This window comes from Pelophylax lessonae (genome assembly GCF_965119305.1).
Source record: "Pelophylax lessonae genome assembly, chromosome: 2".
Lineage (NCBI taxonomy): Eukaryota > Metazoa > Chordata > Amphibia > Anura > Ranidae > Pelophylax > Pelophylax lessonae.
This window is the reverse complement of record NC_138769.1, coordinates 127,721,070-127,746,993: the sequence shown is the minus strand read 5'-3', so window position 1 is coordinate 127,746,993 and position 25,924 is coordinate 127,721,070. Positions and strand designations below refer to the sequence as shown.

The window sequence follows — 25,924 nt, the reverse complement described above, 5'->3', positions numbered from 1 at the left end:
CAATTGCACAAACGGTAAGTATAGTATGACTGTAGAATTACATGTACTGAATTGTAGGAAAGTAGACCCATTTATCAGAATCGCATAATTGCACAAACTTTGTATAATATGACTGTAGATGCATAATACGTATTGCTGAATTCTATCAGAGTAGGTCTGACGCATTTCTGTGAACTGTATTTTCACTTCATCAGGGGCAGGTATATACTGTGCATCTGTAAAAAATGTATGCATATATATATATATATCAAAGGATGTGGATAATGGTATAATGTTGGAATGGAGGAAAAAACCTGGGCCTAGTCAACCTACAATGCGGCTCTGATCTACTACTGCATGCTGATATGGATTGCTGGACATGGCTGGAGGTACAGGTCTCTCAGGAGTGGAGGGGGTGTATAATGTGCGGACAAAGTATGAATGGGCCAAAGCTGGAAAAAGGAAAGTGAAAATTATCAAAATATAAACAAAAATTGTATAAAAAGAGATACCGTATATACTCGAGTATAAGCCGACCCAAGTATAAGCCGAGACCCCTACTTTTACCACAAAAAGATGGGAAAAATCATTGACTCGAGTATAAGCCTAGGGTGAGAATGCAGGGCGGCGGGCATGGTGCAGGAGAATGCAGGGTGACTGGCATGGTGCAGGAGAATGCAGGGTACTGGCATGGTACAGGAGAATGCAGGGTACTGGCATGGTACAGGAGAATGCAGGGTACTGGCATGGTACAGGAGAATGCAGGGTACTGGCATGGTACAGGAGAATGCAGGGTACTGGCATGGTGCAGGAGATTGCAGGGTACTGGCATGGTGCAGGAGAATGCAGGGTACTGGCATGGTGCAGGAGATTGCAGGGTACTGGCATGGTGCAGGAGAATGCAGGGTACTGGCATGGTGCAGGAGAATGCAGGGTACTGGCATGGTGCAGGAGATTGCAGGGTACTGGCATGGTGCAGGAGATTGCAGGGTACTGGCATGGTGCAGGAGATTGCAGGGTACTGGCATGGTGCAGGAGAATGCAGGGTACTGGCATGGTGCAGGAGAATGCAGGGTACTGGCATGGTGCAGGAGATTGCAGGGTACTGGCATGGTGCAGGAGAATGCAGGGTACTGGCATGGTGCAGGAGATTGCAGGGTACTGGCATGGTGCAGGAGATTGCAGGGTACTGGCATGGTGCAGGAGATTGCAGGGTACTGGCATGGTGCAGGAGATTGCAGGGTACTGGCATGGTACTAGAGGATCCGGGGTTGTGGGCATACTACAGGAGATGCAGTGCTGTGGGCATGGTACATGTGGACCATGCCCGCAGCACTGCATCCCTCGTAGTGTGCCCGCAGCCCATGGCAGGTAGTGAAGCTGTTTCACTTACCTGTTCCAGAGGCGCCTTCATTTTAAAAATGGCGCCGCCCGGGGCGACACGTCATTGCGCACGCGCCGCCGCCGCTCGTATACTTTCGGCTATTCCCGGCCTCTCCCGAGCGGCGCCGGGAATAGCCGAAATTACACGAGCGGCGGCAGCGCGTGCGCGGTAACATGTATGCGACGGGCGGCGCCATTTTTAAACCTTAAACCCGTCGGAGAGGACATTTTTTTCCTTGACTCGAGTATAAGCCGAGGGGGACGTTTTCAGCACAAAAAAATGTGCTGAAAAACTCGGCTTATACTCGAGTATATACGGTAAACGGTGAAGGATATTGAGGGCAGATGGAGTCCAGGGAGTAAATGCTACATGAATCATCTGCGCTTACAACCAGAAATGCTAGGGGGTGTTTTTTCAAAAGAAAGCATGGGGACATAATTGGATGGGGGAGTTTGCTTTGAATATGAAAAATGAATTAATAAATGTTGTGGGTGCTCAGATGCAGTGTAGTTACACTTTAACCACATCCCCCCCCCCGACCTATAGCAAAATGACAGCCGGGGCGGTGCCTTTCCTGTTCTGACTGGATGTCATATACATACCCCTGGGGCACACAGCATGGCAACTGGTGGTGCGGTGTGTCGCTCGGGCACACCACATCGCTGATCAGGATGAAGAGCCTATGACGGAGGCTCTTTACCATGTGATCAGCTGTGTCCAATCACAGCTGATCACAGTGTAACTAGGAAGTGTCAGTTATCAGCATTCCCCTTATCCATGCTTACAAAGTGTGAGTAGAGGAAAGCCGATAAGCGGTTTTCCAGATAGGGGGGGATGATTATCAGTGCAGCCCCATCAGTGCCTCCTCAGTGTACATCAGTGATGGAGAAAATCTACTTATTTTAAAAATTTTATAACAGAAATAAAGAAAAACTTTTATATTCTTTGAAAATGTTCTAAATTTTCTGTCTTTTTTCATTTGTTTATCAAAAAATAGAAAAACTCAGTGGTGATTAAATAGCACCAGAAGAAAGCTCCATCGGTCTCAAAATTCATTTTATGGCCGTGCAATAGTCGCTGAAAATGTGACAACGCTGAAAGCTGAAAATTGGCCTGGGCGGGAATGGGGTGAAAGTGCACTGTATTGAAGTGGTTAAAGTATGATCAAAGGCAAATCATTTTGTTTAGATTTGGAGAGGGATCGGATCCCTGTCAGTTTTTATTGCTGTCTGTGCCCCCATTAGGGAGATTCAACCTCTCTATTTGTCCCATTTACCATTATAATCCCAAAGTTTGAGTTGTCCCCAGAAAAGTAATTGAGGGGAAATCTTCCAATGGGGACACTAGTTCTGGTAACCTAGGGGTACCCAAGGAATTCCCTCAACTTTCAAGGATTTCCTCTCACTTCCTGTTTGACTATGGGACAGGAAGTGAAGGAAAATCTCTGCAATGGGACACAGATAGCAAAAAATTAACAATCTGACAGGGTTTATAACCATTCCCAAGCAAAAGTAAAAAAAAAAAAAAAAAAAGTTTATTGCTCAGGAGAAGAAAATATATGATATTGCTGCTGCTTAGGCTACATTTACACTAGCCTCCTGCATTTGCCCTTTTCGCTACCAGAACGGTTTTTGTTTTTTTTTGCACTCAACTTCTTATGTCACATGATTTTAGCACAAAGGTTTATCAAACACAAATTTCGGTAAAAAGTACACGCAGGTTAAAGTGATTGTAAAGCTTCATATATAAAAAAAAAAAATAATGTTATATTTTCCTGCTCAGTGTGACGGTTTTGCACAAAGCGGCCCCCAACTTCCCCTACTTGGGTCCCCCACTGGCGCTCCTGACGACTCCTATTTTCAGCGTGTCCCCATAGGAAGCCACTTCCTATGGGAGCCCATCTACCAGCTCACTCCCGTGCCATGCTGCCCGCATCCATATACACGGATAGCGCAGCGCCGCTCCACTTTTCTTCCACCAATGCTCTCTGCAGACAGGTTTTGATAGACAGCAGCTGGAGCCAATGGCTCTCACTGCAGTCTCTGAGCTAAGAGGAGAAAGGTGCTCAAACAGGCACAACACTGGTTTAAGAAAGGACTCAGGTAAGTATAGGTTGTGAGGGGGCAATACAAATAGAGTCTACCCTGCACTTCACTGAAGCGAATGGAGCGCAGAACACATTTTATTAGCTTTTTCTACATCCACAACAGCCAGTGAAAGTGACAGCAGAAACCAGAAGTCAGGCATTCCACATCGCTTCTAGGTTCCTTCTAGCTAGGGAAGATCAGAAAAAGGACTTTCAATGATGTGACTCCCCGGGAACACTCACCATGTGAGTCCTGGTCCTGTTTCACCCCCACTCCTACCAATATATGATATATATATATATATATATATATATTATATATATATATATATATATATATATATATATATGTCAGTAGCAATGAAAGGGTTAAATAAGCTACAAAATTGTATACTTTCCAAATTGAGTTCTCCTACGTTTAAAGAATAACTCCACTTTTGTTGAGAAAAAAAAAAAAAAAAAACACATTCCCCCTCTGGGTGATCTCTGTACATTGCAGGGGTTATAACAAACTTTGTTGCTGATTCCTACTTTTTGTTATTCTGAAGAAATCATTGTTTGTTCCTCTGTGCTGAGTGGGTCCTATCAGAGTGGTTTCATAATTATCAATCAGCTGTTCACCTGCACAGCACTAATGAGGAAAGCTTCTGGGCCTGCATCCCTTTAGACGTGTTCCTATTGGGAGTATCCCACCAAAAATCACATTTTTGTTAGAGGGGATGCCTAATATCTGGCTTGTATCTTAGGCAGACTTCTGGGAAAATTGGGGAGCCAATCATACAAGCAGGAAATTATGTTTCTGGAGGGCGCTCTGTGTACAGAACAGCTCCAGGTAGCCATACTGCATTGCATTTTCAGAAAATTACAACAGCTGCAGATTGAAAAGGAAAGGTCATTTTTAATACCATTCAATTATAATATGACTTGTGTCACAATTGTATTTTTTCTTTGTTATTCTTTTTCCTCACAAAAATGGAGTTACCCTTTAAATGTACTTGTGTTTTTAGGTAGGTTTTGATTTTTTTCAGAGTGTCCAATCTGCCCCGGGATCTCACAGAATTCTATTTTCTGTAAGCGTAACTGAACGCATCCTAATGAGGGTAAAGGAACAGTGAGAATTAAACCATTTAAGATTACATGCATATGCTTTTAGAAATGTCCTCTAAACACGTATGCCATTGTCAGTGTGAATGAGGCCTTGCTCTGTGTAACAGATCCATTTGTCTTTCTTTCAGACATGGAGATTAGCTCAGGGTCATCACATGACGCTTATACTGCAAAGTAACATCCTGACTCGTATTGAAAAAAAAAAAAAAACACATTCTGCTGAGCTTCCAATAGGAAAACCGCATGACATAATTTCTTCACCCCGGCTGGAGATCAATGCTAGACAGAGGATTTATTCCCTACAGAACATCTAATCAAACAAATCTTTTTTCGAACAATTTAGTGTTATCATTTTAAGCCCAACTCCAGCCACACATTTTTTTTTTTTTTTTAAGTTTGGATCAAGTTGGAAAGAGTTAAAAATTTGGTGTTAATTTCTGTCTGTGACTTTCTTAGGTAGATTTTACTCTCACTTCCTGTCCGTGTTTATTCAGTACAAAAAAGGTGGAGGGAGGCAGGTGTCCTGGGAAAAGAAGACACCCCACCAATGAAAACATTGTTAAGAGGTCTAATCTAACCTATCTTTACATTCCTATTTTAGGACAGCTCACTGTTGGAGAGAATTCTCATCACTTCCTGTCCTGACAGGAATTCGGATGCCGATGGCATTAAAAAAACCTGACAGAGGCTATAACCCTCTAATGCTCCATCAAAAACTAAATAAAATAAATCATTTTGGATACAGTGGAAAAGGAATACCAGAATGTGTATAACATGTTCCATCTATGGTTGGATTCTAAACAACTGTTCCATTACTTTATCATTTATATATAATGGGTCTGTATGCACATTTTCTAGTAAAATAAAAAAAGGTAAAGGATACATAGATAAGAAATGTACAGTGAAAACATTACAATAATCACAGTATTAAAATATATAAAAATATACTTCAGGAAGAAGTCTAAGAAACCATGGACAGCAATGGAAATGATGGAGCAATCAGAACAAAACATATCTAGTGGTATACAGTACAATGTCTTGCAATGGACTACACCCTCATTTTCACACTATTGAAACAAAGGACAATATGAGTTTTGACATCAATAAATCAATCATAGCTTATCATTACACATTAGCAGCATGTTCCACACACCAATAGTGGGGATACAGGGAGGAGAAGGCAAGAGTAGTTCCTGATATGCAAAGATGAGATGGGAGAGAGCAGATCCAGTAAGTAGCCTTGAGTAATATACATGACAAACCCCCATATGCAGCTTTGAGTAGTATTCACAGCAGACCCCATAAGTAGCGTTTATTATACATGGTGGTCCCCATATGTAGCCTACAGTATCATCCATGGTAGAGCCCATAAGTAGCCTTGCATATTATCTATGGCAGACCCTATAAGAAGCCAGGAGCCTTATCCATAACAGACTTCTATACATAGCCTTGAGTATTATCCATAAGTATCCTTGAGTATAATCTATGGGGGCCCCACAAGTATCCTTGAGTATAATTCATAGCAGACCCGCATATAAAGCCTTGAGTATGATCCATGGCAGACCCCATAAGTAGCCTTGAGCATTATCCATGGCAGACCCCATAAGTAGCCTTGAGCATTATCCATGGCAGACCCCATAAGTAGCCTTGAGCATTATCCATGGCAGACCCCTATACTGTGAGCAGTCTTTAGTACTATCTATGGCAGACACCACAAGTAGCCTTTAGTATAATTCATAGCAGACCGCACAAGTAGCCTTGAGTATTATCCATAACATACCCCCATACATAGCCTTGAGTATTATCCATGGCAGACCCCCATAAGAAGCCTTGAGTATAATCTATGGGAGCCTCCACAAGTAGCCTTCAGTATTATTCATAGAAGACCCCTATTTGCAGCCTTGTGCATTATCCATGGCAGACCTTTATACTGTAAGTAGCCTTGAGTACTATCTATAGAGGACTCCACAGATAACCTTGAGTATAATCCATGGCGGATCCCATTTGCAGTTTTGAGTGTTATCCATGGCAGACCCCATATGCAGCCTGGAGTGTTATCCATGGAAGACCCCATATGCAGCCTTGAGTGTTATCCATGGAAGACCCCATATGCAGCCTTGAGTGTTATCCATGGAAGACCCCATATGCCGCCTTGAGTGTTATCCATGGAAGACCCCATATGCAGCCTTGAGTGTTATCCATGGAAGACCCCATATGCAGCCTGGAGTGTTATCCATGGAAGACCCCATATGCAGCCTGGAGTGTTATCCATGGAAGACCCCATATGCAGCCTGGAGTGTTATCCATGGAAGACCCCATATGCAGCCTAGAGTGCTATCCATGGAAGACCCCATATGCAGCCTTGAGTGTTATCCATGGAAGACCCCATATGCAGCCTGGAGTGTTATCCATGGAAGACCCCATATGCAGCCTGGAGTGTTATCCATGGAAGACCCCATATGCAGCCTTGAGTGTTATCCATGGCTGCCCCATATGCAGCCTGGAGTGTTATCCATGGAAGACCCCATATGCAGCCTTGAGTGTTATCCATGGAAGACCCCATATGCAGCCTTGAGTGTTATCCATGGAAGACCCCATATGCAGCCTTGAGTGTTATCCATGACAGGCCCCATATTAGTAGCCTTAAAGTAGAAATTAACTGAATCTGAGCACTACGAACTGATAAATGCTATTTAAATTATTTTATTTATTTTTTTAAATGCCCATGAAGACTCCTGGGATGTATGACACAATTTTGTCCAGAAACCAACCAAAGAAATGTAAAAAAAAAAAAAAAAAGAAAAATTTAAGACAAATAAACTATTTACTAAGGCTAGCAGCAAAAGGATTAAAAATACACTGCTCAAAAAATATTAAAGGAACACTTTGAAAACATATCAGATCTCAATGGGGAAAAATATCATGCTGGATATCTATATTGATATAGACTGGGTAATGTGTTAGGAACAAAAGGATGCCACATCATTTGATGGAAATGAATATTATAAACCTATAGAGGACTGAACTCAAAGACTCCCCCAAAAATCAAAGTGAAAAAATGATGCAGCAGGCTAGTCCAGCAACTCAAAATGGTACTCATGCATGCCTACCAATGTTTGGGCATGCTCCTAATGAGACGACAGATGGGGTATTTCCTCCTAGATCTGGACCAGGGCATCACTGAGCTCCTAAACAGTCTGAGGTGCAACCTGGCAGCGTTGGATGGACCGAAACATAATGTCCCAGAAGTGTAGTATTTGAGCTAGTTCAGGCGAATGTGGGGGCTATTCAATGGTATCAATTCCTTCATTCTCCAGGAACTGGCTGCATACTCTCGCCACATGAGGCCGGGCATTGTTGCGGACCCACTGCACCAGTGTAGGGTCTGACAATGGGTGGAAGGATTTCATCCCGATTCCTAAATACTGTCAGGGTGCCATTGTCTAGCCCAGTGATGGCGAACCTTGGCACCCCAGATGTTTTGGAACTACATTTCCCATGATGCTCAACCACACTGCAGAATGCATGAGCATCATGGGAAATGTAGTTCCAAAACATCTGGGGTGCCAAGGTTTGCCATCACTGAGTCTGTGCATCCCTCCATGGATATGCCTCCCCAGACCATCACTGACCCACCACCAAACAAGTCATGCTAAACGATATTACTGGCAGCATAACGTTCTCCAAGGCTTCTCCAGACTCTTTCACGTCTGTCACATGTGCTCTGGGTGAACCTACTCTCATTTGTGAAAAGCACAGGGCACCAGTGTTGCAAACCTGCATATTCTGGTGTTCAATAGAAAATGCTAATCAAGCTCCATGGTGCCGGGCAGTGAGCACACGGCCCACTAGAGGACGTTGGGCCCTCAGGCCACCCTCATGAAATCTGTTTCCAATTGTTTGGTCAGAGACATTTACACCAGTGGCCTGCTGGAGGTAATTTTGTCGGGCTCTGGCAGTGCACAAAGGAGCAGATACCGGCCCTTCTGATGGGTTCTACGACCTTCTACGGCCATGTCCAGCTCTCCTAGAGTAACTGCCTGGCTCCTGGAGTCTCCTCTATGCTCTTGAGACTGTGCTGGGGGACACAGCAAACCTTCTGGCAATGGCTCCATGTGCCATCTTGGAGGAGTTGGATTGCCTGTGCAACCTCTATTGCAGGGGCCTTCAAACTATGGCCCTCCAGTTGTTCAGGAACTACAATTCCCATCATGACTAGTAATGTATGTGAATGTCAGTTTTACAATGCCTCATGGGACATGTAGTTCCGCAACAGCTGGAGGGCCATAGTCTGGAGATCTCTGCTCTATAAGGTCCAGGTATTGCCTCATTGTATCAGTAGTGACACTGACCCAAGCCAGATGCAAAATTAGTCAAAAACAGTAAGAAAAAATGAGTAGAGAAAAAAAATGTCAGTGGCCTCCACCTGTAAAACCGTTCCTGTTTTGGGGGTTGTCTCAGTGTTGCTGATATAGTGCACCTGTTGTTAATTTAATTAACACCAATGCAGATGGAACCGATTAACGACCCCCTCCACTACTTGACCAGATCAATATCCCAGGACTTGATACTGTACTCTGATTCTGTTCCTTTTTTTGAGCAGTGTAGTTCATGTTGATTCAGAGATTTTAGTTCTGCTTTAAAGTGTCCCAAAACCAAACAACAGTAAAATCAGTCTGTATATGTAGTAAAGCATGCTTGTTATACTCTCTGTGAAACCTAAGGGGTTAATCCTCTGCATTGTGTAAAAAAGCTGTTTGATTCTGTCTTTTTCTGATCGGCCGATTGTAGGCTTGTTAGTATGATGCTTCCGACAGCCGACAGCGCACTTTCGGCCGAAAAGAATCTGATGTGCATGCTTTAAAATTTTTGTAGGCCAACACCAGAACGGCCGATTGTTCGCCAGTCAGAACAGAATTCGGCCGACAATCAGCAGATTTGCAAGACTGGGCATGCTCAGGAAAAAAAAAACACACGGAAAGTTAACCATCACATGACATCACTTCTGCAGTCGGCTGCTGTTGGCCGACAAAATTCATGTGCAGTCTTTTGCAGTTTTCAACAGACACGACAGCCCTGGACAAAAGACGGCCGATCGTTCGGCCGACGATCGGTACGTGTGTACGGGGCATTCTTCTACAGTCCCCAAACCATCTCCTGATAGAACAGGGCTTTGGAGTCACTCTGTACATGCTCAGTTTGGTGTGTATTGCTAGAGAGTTTTTTTTTTTTTTTTTTTCTTCGGAGCGTGCCTGTGATCAGCACATCACCAATCAGCACTGTCCACACAGAGAGTCAGGTGCAATCATAGAAGAATGAAAACTCCTGCTACAAACTTTATCCAGACACTGATAGAAGTTACAAGACTGCTCTAACTGCTGATAAGAAAAGGTATTTAGCCATTTATGATTACTAAAATAATTGCATTTCCATGTTCTGTGTACTGTGGGAGACCAGATGTAACGTAGTGAATGCAGGTTCCTGGGTTTCTTAACACTAAGCATCATGCATGTCAAACCAAATAGTCTTGAATATTATACATGACACACCCCATTATCCACAACAAACTTAAGGACGTGTTTCCGATGCCATTTTTTCTTAATGGCACCCAAATGTGGTGCGAATTTGCCACGATTGCCGAGTGAAAAAACGCTATTAAATCGCAGCAAAAATCACAATGCCAAACGCTCCTGGCTCTGTGCCAAATTTGGTACATGAGCTTCTTTGGAGCGGAGGTAGGTCCATTCAAATAAAATGGTGCCGCAAGCAAAAAAATCTAGAAAAATCGCTGCACTACGCTTAGGTGTGAATGGAGCCTTAATGTAATCTTACTCATTACTGCATAATCATTGTTACATATTCAACGGCTGGGAAAAAAAAAAAAAAACAGACTGTAAGGGTCCTTTCACAGCGGCGGTCCGTATGTCCGTTTTTCATCCCATCTGATTGTGGATGAAAAATGGACATAATGTATGTCAATGGGATAGCGGATGTCAGCGGATGACACCGCTGACATCCCATTTGCGTCCTTTCTGATCTGTTCCTATTTTTCTTCCGTTTAAAAAAACGTAACGGACACAAAAACGGATGTCAGCGGTGTCATCCGCAATCCCATTGACATACATTATCTCCGTTTATCATCCACAAACGGATGGGATGATAAACGGCCATACAGAACGGACACTCCAGAGTGTCATCTGTGTCCATGTAAAGAAAAAAGTACGTGGAAGAAAATACGGTCCGCTCCGTGTGAAAGGACCCTAAAGCCCCGTACACACGTACCGATCGTCGGCCGACGGAACGTCCTACAAATGTTCGCGGCTGGTGTGTTTGTTGTTTGTCTGTTGAAAAGTGCTCCAAACTTGCCCAGGACATTTGTCTTCCGACAGAAAATGACGTCAGTACGTTCCACGCACGTTCGCCGCTACAAAAGAGGAAGTGAGTGTTTGGCCGTGACCCTTCTGGGCATCTCGCGCTGATTTCGGTAGCATTTGTTTGGTTGACGACATTTCGCTATTTTCCGAGACATCGTTCGAGAATTTATTATGGCGACCGTGAATTCGTCCGTTGCTGTCGTTAGTGTTGGAGTTTTGGCTCTGAGACGACGTACGAGCAATAGGAAGAAGAAGCGGACCTCCTGGACGAAAAATTGGTTGCTTAACCGTGATCAATTTTCTCATATGTCCTTGCTGAGGGAGCTCCAGGAAAATAATCCTGATGACTTCAGGAATTATTTGAGGATGACGGATCCCATCTTTTACCGTCTTCTTGCCCTGGTGTCCCCCTATATTCTGAAGCAGGATACTTGTATGCGGCTTGCAATTACTCCTGAGCAAAGGTTAATTGCGACGTTGAGGTATCTTGCAACAGGGAGAAGCCTGCAGGATCTGAAGTTCACCACAGGCATCTCCCCCCAAGCACTTGGAGTCATCATCCCTGAGACCTGCTCTGCCATCATCAAGGTCTTGCAGAAGGACTATATCAAGGTATGTTTTATTTTTTACATTACATGTATTACTAGTTTCACCTGAATTATGATGTTTTTGGATGTACAGCAATTGACACAGGCCATTATTTGTAAACTACCCTCTGTCCGCATGCACATAGTAGTAAAGATGTAGATTATCTTTAACCATTTGTAAAATTACCCACTAACCACCCCACCATTCTCTCCTATGTGTCCCTAAACGCATTGCCTGTTAACAGTATTTTGAATTTGGGTCATTTTATTGCTTTCCCTCAAACAATTATTCCTTGGCCAATGTTTTAGTACCTAGTTAATGATTTATCTAAAATACATCAGTCCATCCATTCCCACCTATGATTCTGTATGTTTATGTAATGATGTTAAAACCTTCACTGACCACAAGCCCTAATTGATGTATAAATGCCCAGTTTTACTTACCCATCCCCCCACCCACATGCTAAATCTCAAAGTCAGCATATACCAAAGCTCAAGTTCAGAGGTCTTCAAACTATGGCCCACCAGTTGTTCACGAACTTCAATTTCCATCATGCCTAGTCATGTCTGTGAATGTGAGAGAATTACAAGGCCTCATGGGATGTGTAGTTCTGCAACAGCTGGAGGGCCGTAGTTTGTAAATCTCAGCTCTAGCTGGTGAGTATAATGGGCCATACACACTAGAAGATTGTCAGAACAATTTATCCTTCCGATTTACCAAAACCAAATAATATGAGGTCCAACAAACACTTTCAAATCCTATGCAATCTGGTAGGCCCTTGCACTACATAGAAAAGTTAAATCTGCACGAAAAAGTCTTCAGAGAATCTTCTAGTGTGTATGGCCCTTTACAATATAAGAACAATAGGAGGTTGAAAATAAATGTATGTAGATGTTACATCCCCATATCCAAACCTTTGCCTTCCTGTTGTATATTTTTTTAGCAAGTTGCATAAGCATTTAACAGACAACTGTGTGTGTAATTAATAATGTGATGTGCTCAAGCACTAATTTTTTTTTTTTTTTTTTTATTTTTTCCCCACAGTTTCCTTCAAACGCAGAGCAATGGCTGGAGATTTCTGATCAATTTCTGGAGAAGTGGAATTTTCCCAATTGTGGGGGTGCTATTGATGGGAAGCACGTCCGCATTGTCCCCCCTCCGAATTCCGGCACATTTTATTATAATTATAAAGGTTTTTTTAGTATAGTCATGCTAGCCATAGTTAATGCAAACTATGAGTTTATTTTTTTGGATATTGGCAAAAATGGCCGCAATTCGGATGGGGGAGTTATTGATCAGACGGAGTTCGCTCGTCGTCTAAAGAACGGCACTCTGAACCTGCCATCCAGGGAGCAAACTGTTGAGGGTATGAGCTTTGTGTTTATCGCAGATGAGGCTTTTGCGCTTGGGGAGCATCTCATGAAGCCCTACCCTCAGAGGAACCTCACCCCAGACCAAAGGATTTACAACTACCGGTTGTCCAGAGCTCGCAGAGTTGTGGAGAATGCCTTCGGGATAATGGCCAACCGGTTCCGGATATTCCTGACGTCCATAAACCTGGCACTGTACAAAGTGGATAATGTGGTCTTGTGTTGCTGCATTTTGCACAACTTCCTACGCAGGAATGCACAAAATTATGTCTTGCAGCAACTGGATACTGACCCTGCTATGCCAGGTACAAGTGGAGAGGCCCAACCTTCTAACCAAGTGGAGTCCATGACGTCAATGGAAGTTGGACGGTCAGCATTGGCATCACACAGGGCCCGTCAGATCCGCCAGGAATATCTGGACTATTTCGTGGGGAGAGGAGCTGTGTCCTGGCAGCAATCACTGTCACAAACACATTAATCTTGTTAAAGATTGGACACACAAGATAAATGTCAGAGATATATTATTTTTCAACACATTAAACAAAAATTGCAATGATTCTGTATTGTGGATTATAATCATTTGGGCACATATGCCAAACACAATTATTTGGGTTAATCATGTGTTATATATGTGTGACTTTGGAAGGGTTAATACATTCATCAGTGTGTTTCTTGACTGTAGTCTCTCACCAGCTGATCCAAAGTGATGATGGCCATGTGTTATTTTTTAGCCAGTGGTGTAAATACAAGGGCCTTCTGCACCCCACAAAATGTACACAAACCCTGTCACATTGAGAACTAGGTCACACCCAAGGTTCATCTAATGTCACCTTATATTGGTGTTCATTGTCCAGAAGTTGCCCATACTATATATTTCAGATAATACATTAGGGTATTAACAAAGTACCTACACCTGTTATGTTGTGTTCATTTATGACATCCTTCTCACTGCCCACCAATGTTAGGATATGTCAGTGTTATGTGAAACTTGATCATTGTTCATCTCAAAGTGTTATATATATACAGGTAATGGAAAGTGAACTAGAGCAACGAACAAGCAATACACTATAGATTACACTGATCTCCCTACACTGATTGCTACTGGCAATATCAATGCCATATTGAATCCTAGGACTGCTAGTACCTTGAGTGTTGAGTCACACTTATGCGATGCGGGAAGTCTGCGACTTTGCAGCCTTCCAGCATTGCATAAGGGTGACCCGCCACTTACTTTTTCCACAGGATTGTATTCCACAAGTGTTAAGCACTGTGCGATCCAATCCAGATACATCAGAAATAAAGGGTCATGTGCGACTTGTATGCGTGTTCAGTGCGAATGTAGCCATACAAAGTGTATGTCTCAATTCACACTGCACATCTGATGGCATGTAATATCGTAGCGCACTGCTCCTTTATTACATGCGATCAGATGTTCATGCGAAAATCAGCTATACAGTTTGTATGGCTCAATTCGCACTGCACTCGCACAAAAGTCGCACATGATGCATTTATTCAGCCGCATCAGGATAGGATCGCACAGTCGTTCAAACTTGTGTGCTCCGATCCTGTGTGAAATGTCAGATCGCACTGTGATATGCGTTAAAACTGGGGGTATCTTTAACATTTCATTGACACCTCCAGCAACTTGCATATGGCAGTGTCCAAAATGCTTTCATTAACATGTAAGTATGTGAATAGGACAGCCATCATACATTTAGTGCTTCTTTACACAGCTTTAGACCTCGACCCCCCAACGAAAGTCTAATAAAGAATTGAACACACATTGTTGAATGTAAAAATGTTTTAGTATCAAACATTCACAGGGTTAGGGTTAGGGTTAGGGTTAGGGTTAGGGTTAGGGTTAGGGTTAGGGTTAGGGTGTTGGAAAGTGCTTTTCCCAAACTTGGGTACACTCTTTAACATCTGAGTGTCATAAAACTGGCCTAAAATATTATATAAAAATGGGAACATCCCAATACAAACTGTAAAAAATTTTATAATAATTATTTTTAAAATTTGGCAAGCATGTCCACAAAATCACGCATCTTTCCTTGCAATGCCGTTGCAGTCTCTTTTATTTGCTCGAGGTCTGAGCAGCATTGAAGAGCCTCACGGGTCAATTTGGCCAATGTGCAAGTGTGTAATACATGATCTGGAAAATAAAATACAACGGAGTCAATGTGAATCACCTACATGAGGTCATAATATAGAAACATTTGGTGTGCAGGTAATCTTTAAATTCCTCTCGAGTTAATACCTACCCTGTTCTTATGCTCTTTTGCCCTAGGCTCTTCATCTTCCTCCTGACCTCTTCCAATGCTGTTGCTGATGATTCTGCCGGTCTCCTGAGCTTACTATATATTCATTAGGGGTGTGAACGCATGATGACGTCATTGTGAGGGCATGGTTGTAATGTATATATATTAAGATGCAGAGACCAGAGACGGGCAGAATGCACGGCAACAGCATTGGAGGAGGACAGGAGGAAGAAGAAGAGCCTAGGGCAAAAGAGCAGACAACATAAGAGCAGAAGATTGGACAGCAGAAGACTGGAGAGGAGAAGATCCAAAGAGCAGAGTGGAGAAGACCGGATGAAGATCTTTAAGAACATTTCATAAACGTCTCCTGTCGTTATTCACATACACTTCCATTTATGTGGTTAATGTGTAGGGGTACTATGTACCCCATACCCATTCACATAGTGATTGGGGTCTGGGATCTGGGGGCCACCCTTTGTTAAAGGTTGCTTCCAAAGTCCTAGGAACCCCCTGGCCGCATGACCCCCCAAAACCACCAGACAGGGTTGTGGGGATGAGGCTCTTGTCCTCCTCTACATGGGAGTAAGGTGCTTTTGGGTGTGCGGTGCAGAGGCCCCCTGGCCCAAAGCAACAAAACCCCCCCATGTTGAGGGCATGTGTCCTGCTGTGGTCCAGGGGGTGTTTGGTCCGCTTGCTCGTTCTCTTTCCTGGCCTGACAAGCTGCATGCTTGTATAAGGGTCTGGTAGGGGTTTTGGGGGTAACCCACGCTGTCTTTTTGTTGTGGGCATACCCTCAAACTCAATACCACACACAAAAGGCCTGGTTGTGAACTTGGGGGGACACCCACGGTGGGTTCTTCAATTTTTTGGTGTAGTTCCCCCTCAAAAATCTTCACAACGCAAGTGGCCCCGCAAGTCAGAGCATCCTGATCCGACTTACGGTGCGACTTCCATTCAAATAAAGAGGCTCCCATAGGGAACTAGTGTTGTAAATTGGAGGCTAAAAATAACACTGATAAAAATCATTCTGAAAAAACCTACGTGGGCACACAATTGGCTCTTGGACACTTGGTCCTGGTTCCTCCACAGTTTCTGAACTGGCTTCCATGCTGCTTGGCACGTTGCCAGGAGATCGGGCTTCTGACCTGGCTGGGGATGCCACATCCTGGCATGATGCAACATCTGCAATGTAAATTTGTAAGGGAATACAAGAATATAAGGTTAAACAATCATTGCAAATACACATATTTCTATGATCCCACTACACAAAAATCTGTGACTACCAACCTTCTTGTTGCTCTGGTGTCTGGTCACTTGTAGGCTCCACCAGGATTATTTCCGGCATAATGTCTTCATCTACATAATACAAAACATTGGCCATATCATAAAAGTCACAAGAGGTACATTTGTTAGGACATGGTGCCCTGCTTGATAGCTCTTTTAGTAACAAATATGAAGACATGTACATGGTTATCTACGAAAAATATGGTACATTAATGTTTGACAGTGCATAGGAACCAATTACCTTTAGTGGAATCTGTGCCACCTTCTGTGCCCATGTCCTCCTCTTCTTCCTCCACTGCAGATGGAGCTGCCAAACCTCTCCTCCTCCTTTCCCACTGTTTGGCACGGAGTTTACGTTTTTCTCCTATTTAAAGGTTTGAATAATAATCTGTGATTAATAGGAATGTTTGCTGAGAAGATTCGTGCAGGAAAGAACGTTCGTTGCAACACAATACATATATTTTTCACTATGGCTTCCTGACTTTTAATGTCATATACTAAAACATCAACAATAGATCGATCAAATCACGACATGACAACTAAAATGAGTAATCTAACTTTTTACATAGACATTATAATCTAGACATGTTAATACAACATACACAAAATTATAAAAAACATATTGCATGATTAAAAAAATAAAGAAAAAATAAAACTTACTTTTTTTCAAAATCCGATGGATTTGGGAAAGCTGATCCTGCTCACGGTGTTTGAGGTCAGACCATCGTTTCCTAATCTGATCTTTCGATCGCTCGACACCGAATTTTCTGACCAAACAGGCCACCACCTTGTCCATGATGCCATCTTTCCTGGCATTGGGCCGCTCGTAATTTGCCAACTTTCCATCGTAATCCATTTTTTCTAAAATGGAGACCATCTCCACCATTTCTGGCTTTGACATGGGTGTAGCCCTTGATTTTCGGGTGGCCCAATCACTTCGGCCCCCACTAATTGAGCTCCCAGATTGTTGAGACATGGTTCCTAATTAAACAATTATTATTCCACTGCCTCAGGTGTGAGTGTCGCATGTAGGCCTGATCTTCGGCACGTACACACCCCTGCACAAGCCCGCCACTGGAGGAGGAGTTGACGCCTGCGCTGTATTTAAAGGACGCCAGATCGTTCGGCCGACGATTCGCTAGCGGACATATCGAGAGTTGGAGCACGATCGAGCGGCGAATCACGACTTTTCCCCACAAACAAAGGTACGACTCTTTTAATAGAAAGTGTGTGTTTTGGGCCCTATACAGCTTTTATTAGGAATATCTTTATTATGTGCCAAAATACATGCTATTTTAATATGTTTTGTGTTGTTTTGTGTCTTGCAGGCATATACTGTCCTGCAATATGGTGGACAATTTCACCACCCACAACTTTTTAATAAGTTTTATTGATGAGTTCAGGCAACTGCCGTGTTTGTGGCAAGTGAAGTCCGCGGATTATAAAAATCGAAAACTCCGAAAACAGGCCATGGAACATTTGGTGGCCTTCTACAAGCCCGTCTATCCTGGGGCAAATTTTGAGTATATACGCAAAAAAATAAACAGTATTCGTACTGCCTACAGGCGGGAGTTAAAAAAAATAGAGGAGTCCACCCAGTCTGGAGCAGGGGCACGGAATGTACATGTACCACGGCTGTGGTACTATGATAACATGCGGTTCCTGGCAGACACCTTGGAATCCAGGCCGTCAATTTCTACACTGCCTTCTACATCGGCAGAGGGCTCAGTGTCGGTAGATCCAAGCCAGGATGAGGATTTCCTGGAGGAGAGTTTTACTCAGGTATGGCATTTCACAATATATTGTCTGCTAAAATGTAATCATGTAACAAAATTATAAGCTAAACCATAATTGACCCTTTAGGTAAACGGGCATAGCAAGGGGTTGGCATGACAGGCAACCGCCAGGGGCGCAGGCCAAGGGGGGTGGGTCACAAAAACATTGGCATTGTTTTATTGTTTATTTTAACAATCCACTCAGCCTGCACACCCCAGAACCCCCAGTTTGCAGGCGGATTCATGCAGGTGTAAAACATTGAGAGCTGCTTCATGCAGGTGTAAAACATTGAGAGCTGCTTCATGCAGGTGTAAAACATTGAGAGCAGCTGAGCCAAAAGACCAGGAGACTGAGACTGCCTCTCACTGCATCCCCAGCACCCCTCCGGTCTTACAAACACTGCTGCATCCCCAGCACACCTCTGATCCTTAGAAACACTGCTGTAGCCTCAGCATTCCTCTGGCTCAACCTTTTTTAATACAAAACTAACAGCTCCTGCAAATGATACATCCATCCTTGCTTCCATGTCTCTGGTCTCTCACTCTGGGTCAGCAAGGCAGGTGGCTTCCTTATTCATGTTTCCCTGCACTGCTTCACCCTCAATGCCCTACATCAAGCCCTCTGCAAGTTCAGGCCCCTCTCTCTCTGCAACCCCCTCCTCTCTCTCTCACACCCCCTCTTTCTCTCCCTCTCTCTATCTCTCAACCCTCTCTTTCTTTTTCACACCTGAGACAATGATTGCCCACTAGAGAGCTCTACACTGGGCAAACAAGGGGCAAATTAGAAACTTTTAATGCCCTTTAATTTTTTTTTGGGGGGGTGGGTTACAGTTTTCCATTGATCTTGGGGGGGGGGGGGGTTGTTGCCAAATACAGCTCCTCAACAAGGGCACTGGAGACCCTAGATATGCCACTGTATGTAAAGTCTGCTATTTGTTCACAATAATATAACAAACATGACTTTTTATATACACTATAACATTCTAATCAATTGTTCATTTCATCAACAGGGAAGTGTCACTGAGGAGGAGCCAGGTTGCAGCCAGGAGCCTGGGGAGCCTGTGGAGCCTGAGGAGCCTGCGGAACTCTTTCCACCACCACCTCCTCCTGCCAAACGGAGGCAAAAGAGGAAACACATAGACGACATCACAGATGAATTCATACAGGAGGCCACCATAGCCCTCCGTAGGAAACCGGAGGCAAATGAGTCCTTCGGGAATATGACTGCCAAAATCCTGGATAAGGTGGACCTCAGGCAGTGTCAGTATGCCAGAAAAATTATTCTGGATGTGCTGCAAAACGCTGAAAACGGCATACTTAATGAGCACAGCCATGCATGCCAGGAGCACCCGTGCCCTCCACCTCCACCTCCACCTCCACCTCCACAACACCCACCACCTCGCCAAATGCCACATGGCCAGTGGCAATATGGCCAGCAGGATCCAAACCTGCCCTCATGGCAACCTGATTATAGCTATCACCAACTTTAATTTTTGTAACCCCCTATTATTTACTTTACCCCTGTTTGCCAGTTTCTAGTTTAATTTTGTCCAAATGGACCTTTTTTATGTTTAGTTTATTATACGGAAAGTATTGATGTTTGCTTTTTTTTTTTTTTGCTGAGATCCAAAAAATAAAGAAAATTGAAAATAAAAAATGGCCTATCTGAATTTGTTAACATGTTTAATATTGTGCATAACCTGAAAAATATGTTTTAGACATTAATTCATAAAAGAATAAAGGGTCATATCAATAGTTAGATCTTTGGTGTGAAAATACAAAAATAATGGTGAAGAGTTCAAATTATTTAATTCTAAAATTTGATAGAACAGATAGAATAGACAAACATTATCTTCATCATAACAGAACACATGCCTTTTTATTAGAAAAGTATGGCATTATGAGCAGCATCTTCCTTCTTCTCACATTTATCAAGATGAGCATGTGCTCCGCATTTCACCTATTTCTTGGACTTCCGCGAGCCGAAAGTTCTTTCTGAATAAAATGTTGAGTTTACTAGAGAAAATTCTTCCGGGAACTCATTTGGTTTGATCATGCGTGTTGGGATTTGTAGCTGTGTGTCGGCAGAATTGCGTACTGACAGGCGAACAATCGTCCGTTCTGGTGTCGGCATACAAATATTTTCATGTTTGCAAGAAAGACTTTTGTCCGCGGATTGTGCGCAGACATCTGTCGGAGGCACCATACTAACACGCGTACAATCGGCAGATCCTTCGTCCACCGACGTTTGTATGCCGACGATCGGTACGTGTGTACGGGGCTTTAAAGAACATTCTGTGTGTTTGCACAAGTAGGTGGCCTAATCACATCTCATATGGGAGGATGATTTCATGTCCAGTGATACAACAAAACTAATCTGCCAATCTCAAATCTAGGCAAAATAATTCAGCCAAAATAGCACCAGGATCCATCAAATTATTAGTGCCGGTTCACACATATGCGATGTCAGACATCGCATGTGATTCACTTTGCAAAACTATGCAAATTACATGTGATGTCTGTGCTTTGCGAATTCAGCCATATAGATTGCATAGCTGAATTTGCATCACATTCGTACCAAAGTCATACATTACCCTTTTTTTTGGTCTGCTCCAGAATTGGATCACATGGGTGTTCACACCTATGCGATCCGATTCATGTCCAAACTGACAGTTCGCACTGCGATATGCGGACTGATCTGGGGGTGTCATTAACTTTGTATTGACACCCCCAGCGATTCGCGTATGGCAGTGTGAACTGCCTGCAAGTCGAGTGCGATGCGGGAAAACGCAGTGGATTCGCAGGGTTCCCGCATCACATATGTGTGAACCGGCACTTAGTGGGCATCAGTTAAAGATATTTGGAAAAAAAAAAAAATTATATATATATATATATATATATATATATATATATATATATATATATAAAATCTGCAGCAGTTGGAATGCCCAGCAAGGGCCAAAGGAATCAAATCCACATGACTGGAGTGTCAAAAATAACAATAGACTATATCTTTCACATGCATCGAATGACAATCCAATGAGCTTTCTTCAGCCTCGTACACACTATTCATTTTTTCCGTTCAAAAATAAAAAAAACTGTCAGCTCTGGTCAGAGCCGCTTTACTAATGATCTGACGTTAGTACAGCGATCGCCCCCTGCTGAGCTGTTGTGTACTGACAGGAGGACGCCCCCCGCTAGAACACTCCGATCAGCGCTTTTAGCCATTAGCTGGGAGCGCTGATCGGGAGGCAGTCGGCTGCTGGTTTTCCAGCATGCTTGGCCGACTTCTGTCTGACCGAGAGGCCAGAATTCCAGCTGTTTTTTATTGAACCGGCCGTTGTCGGCCAGCATTTGGCCCATGTATAAGGGGCTAAGACTTCGTTTACACTGGTGTGGTTTCAGATGTGACTTAAGTTGCATAGAATTGCACGACACTGGAAAACACATCAATGATTTCCAAATCATCCTTTCGATGATTGCCATGCACAGCTGCTCCAGTTTTGATAAATCCCCTTCTATGTGTCTCAAAAAATAAAAAGTTAATTTGGGTACAGTGTTGTACGAGAGAGTAATTGTCAGTCAAACTATGATGGCACTGGAATTAAAAATGGGCTGGTAATGAAGGGGGTGTAATATGATGATATTGAGGTGGTTCATTAAAGGATAGGTTTACCTTCTGAACATGTTCGATCCATATTTAGGGTGTAACATGTTCAGCATTCACCTCAGCCCCCTCCTTGTGACAGCAGGTGGGGGCTCCTCACGCCCCCAGCCACGGTCACATTTTTAATTGGCAGTTTGGGAGTTCTGCATGGGCACACCATTCATTCACAGGGATCTGTCAGTGAATAAACTAGAAGTCCGCCTGCCGTGGTTGTAGTTCTCATTGGATAGCATCCTAGTCCATTCACAGTCCCTCCAGCTAGCCAGTACTGAGGTGAAGGCTGGACGGAGACTGTACAGGAGCCTGACATTGCACCTGTGATCTGCTGATCGTGGGTGCAACACTATGTAGGCTTCTGAAAAAAAAAAAAAAATGGACATTTTTACCTGCAAAAATACGTGTATGCATTATTTTTTTGTTAAAGGTGAACTTACCCTTTAAAGGACAGCACCTCTGCAGCAATGACATTGAGCCACTTCTAGGCAAAATCTGAAAGGGGTGTGGCATAATACTTTGGATGTCCACAGCACATGGCATTACAAGTATCATAATCACTATTGAACTACATGACCCAATGCCACAAACCTCCCTCCAGAATAGGAGGCTGTCCATTTACCAGATTAAAGGATAAAGTAACTTTTTGGGAAAAAATAATAAATGCACATTTTTCTGTCATGCGGGTCTCCAGCAGATTTACCAGTGTACATCCCATACGAGCAAGCAGATACAATCTGACATAATGCATGAATGAATACCACAGTGCTCCACCGCACCATAGTAGTTCATTAAAAACTACAAGTTGATGATCGCAAGGGCTGCCAGACCTTGTCATTTTCAATGCACATAGCCCTGTCAATCAGTCATGCAGCCAGGTGGGGGCGGAGCCCCGCTCACCAAGTTTTTTAAAATTGTGACAGCTAGCGGGGAGGGAGAAGATCCCCGCTAGCTGTCACAGCAGGTATCAGGGAGGTGCAGGGTACCAGGGTGGACAAAAATCAATTTTTTTTTTAATCAAAAAAATCAGATTTATTGGATTTAAATCAGATTTTTATTTGATTTTTATCAAATTTATTTTAACAAAATGCTATCTAAACATAGTTTTCTATTTAGATACATTAATCATTTAGTTTATTCAGCATGAAATGGAGCTTAGTTATGTAGCATAAGGCTGTATATTCTGCAATATTTACATTTTTAGTAAACTCATTCAATGAATCCAAGCTCTGCAAGCTGAGAACATGCACTGCATTGATGCATTTACACAATTTTACACTACCAGAAGGAATGAGTCCTTACATTTGAAGTGCACCTGTCATTTCACATCCACCATGGCAGTGCATGTTAGCGGGCATCCATTTACCAGCTGCCGCCACGTCCCTCACCTTGTTGTGTCACTGCCGCATCACCACCTGTCCCATTAAAGTGACTGAGACTGTCAGTGAGTCAACAGCGTGTCAGAGGAGGAGAAGCTGCAGGACAGAGATGAGAGTTGCTCTTAAAAAATTATGATTTAAATCAAATCCACCCTGCATGGTACGGTCCGTTCATAACATGTTATACCCTGAACATGTTACAAACGGTGAACTTATCCTTTAGGGACCCAAGGACTTGTTCAAACCACTATTTCAGCATTTGGGATGTTTTTTACATGCATGTTTAGATGCATTTTTGATGCACTTTCAATGTGTTCCAGTGCTTTCCTTCTCCTCTTAATTTTGACACTTCAAAATTCTTAAGACTATGCTTTCTAATGTGCGTTTACATGCATTTTGACACGTTCCAGGTGAAAAAATTGCAACACGCTTGACTTTTGTTTCTGGAAAGCACTAGAAATGAACAACGATGTAAACTAAGGTTCATAGGTACACATGGTAATTACTGTACATGCATTGTGGATATGGGTTAAAACTGCACCTGGTGTGAGTCAGTCCTAATGCCATCCTAATCCTCATCTCCAACATTCCATAAAGTATTTTTTTATTACATCTCTCTGGGGAGACTCGGTTCTAAATAATGTGCTTCCAATGAGGACTGCGGATCAGGACAATGACACAATCTGTCCCGTACACAGCTGATGATAACCAATAATCCTCATGTAGACAGCAGATGTGAGTATCCATCATATAGGAGCAGTGCAATCACATGATCACCTTGTATACAGTAGTGATCTCTTATAGGAAGGTCATTAGGAGAGTGATCCATGCATTCTAGAATGATGAGCTGGTGATCACAGCAGCTGCATTAAGAAGCCTCATCATCAGTACAAAGCAGGCAATAATAATGCTGCACCCTCCTGTGACAGTATGTGTGACAGGGGAGGGATGACCCTTCATAGATGGAGGACTGCAGCACCTGGCACAGATGTAGACACCACTGAGGAGCTCTACAAAGGACTGTAGGGTAGTGAGCACAATGCAGGTGCAGGGGATGACAGGTGATTACACTTCATCCCTCTGCAGATCTCATCAATCATGACCCCCGTTCAGCAGAACACAGGGGGAGGAGAAGGGAGCCTGCCCCTGATCACAGGCTGTCAGCTCCCTCTCCCGGGTCATCGCCGTGCTTGGAAGGGACAGCTATGACTGTGGATGACATAAAGGTGACAGTATGAATCATTGTACACACTGACCTCAATCCCCCCTCCCCATCTGTCCTGTCCACCCCACCATGCCCCCATCACATATGTCTCCGCACACAGACATCAGCTGTCACCAACTTACCCGGGATTCCTTCACCGTGCAACCCTGAACAGGCTGATCCCCCGACTAACACACTGCAGGGCCGGGCTCAGAACACACCGGAAGTGACGTCTGCCACTGAGACACTTCCACTGCCAAGGGGCGCCATTGTGGAAGAGGGCAGAGATGGAAGAGGAGTAGTGTGCAGCTCTGTTTATGAATGAAATACTAGTGTGACATAAAATACATAAACCTTGTATGGGGTATTCTCATAGTATTCAGTATGTCGCTTTCTCTTGGGGGTAGGTTGTGAGAAATATCACTCCGCAAACAGGATAGTGCACTAAACTTCTAGGTGACAATAGCCCCGTACACACGTACCGATTGTCGGCCGTAAATATTCGGCCGCCGACCGATCGGCCGATTGTAGGCTTGTTAGTATGATGCTGCCGACAGCCAACAGCGCATTTTCGGCCGAACAGAATCTGTCGTGCAGACTTTAAAATATTTGTTGGCCGTCACCAGAACGGCCAATTGTTCGCCAGTCAGTACAGATTTCGGCCGACAGACAGCAGATTAGCAAGAATGGGCATGCTCAGAAAAGAAAAAAGACAAGGAAAGTTAACCATCACATGACATCTCTTCTGCAGTCGGCTGTTGTTGGCCGACAAAATTCTTGTGCAGTCTTTTGCAGTTTTCAACAGACACGACAGCCCTGGACAAAAGACGGCCGATCGTTCGGCCGACGATCGCTACGTGTGTACGGGGCTTTAGGCTAGAGTCAAACTTATGTCAATTGTATGCGGGGACACATCCAATTCGCATTACAGGAGAGTGTGACCGTCTCACACCTGCGGGGGCGGCCGCAGTCTGCATTGGGATAGGGTCCTTTGCGTCTTTTGGCTCAGTTTCAGGTCCGATATCAGGCAGAAATTCTGACCTGAAACAGACAACAGGGGCACACCGGACACCCAACGGTGAGCCGCGGCTGCAGCTAGTATGAACCCGGCTTAAGAGAACCAGAACGTTCACTAAGTGGAAGAGTGCATTTGATAATAAAGCTGGCAGTGCTTTGACCCAGGACAGGGTAAACAGAAGGGATTCCCACCCTGGAGCAGTCATCTAAACAATTGGGAGCAGAACTACTGCAACCAGCATATAACATTAACCATAAGTCTAGGATGCACACCAGTATGGAAATATTACAAGCTTTATATAAATAAAAAAGAATAATAGTACATATATCCAATATATAAACAGGTATCACCAGCAAAGGAGTCCTAGAGTGCATATACCTGGGTATTTATAATCCTCATGATCATGACGCAGCATCCATCTTTGTGTCAGAGACCTGTGTCAGAGACAGGGAAATCC

The 25,924-nt window shown here is 43.6% G+C and overlaps 1 protein-coding gene across 2 annotated transcripts in view; it reads right to left on the bottom strand.

The window, feature by feature from the left end:
- Positions 1-24,605, bottom strand: part of FAM222B (family with sequence similarity 222 member B) — a 259,477-nt gene extending 234,872 nt beyond the window's left edge. For both annotated transcript variants that reach the window (XM_082244835.1, XM_082244834.1), the window contains exon 1: positions 24,593-24,605. The gene's annotated coding sequence lies outside the window, so the exon portion shown is untranslated. The remainder of the gene's footprint in view (positions 1-24,592) is intronic.
- Between the last annotated feature and the right edge of the window lie 1,319 nt (positions 24,606-25,924).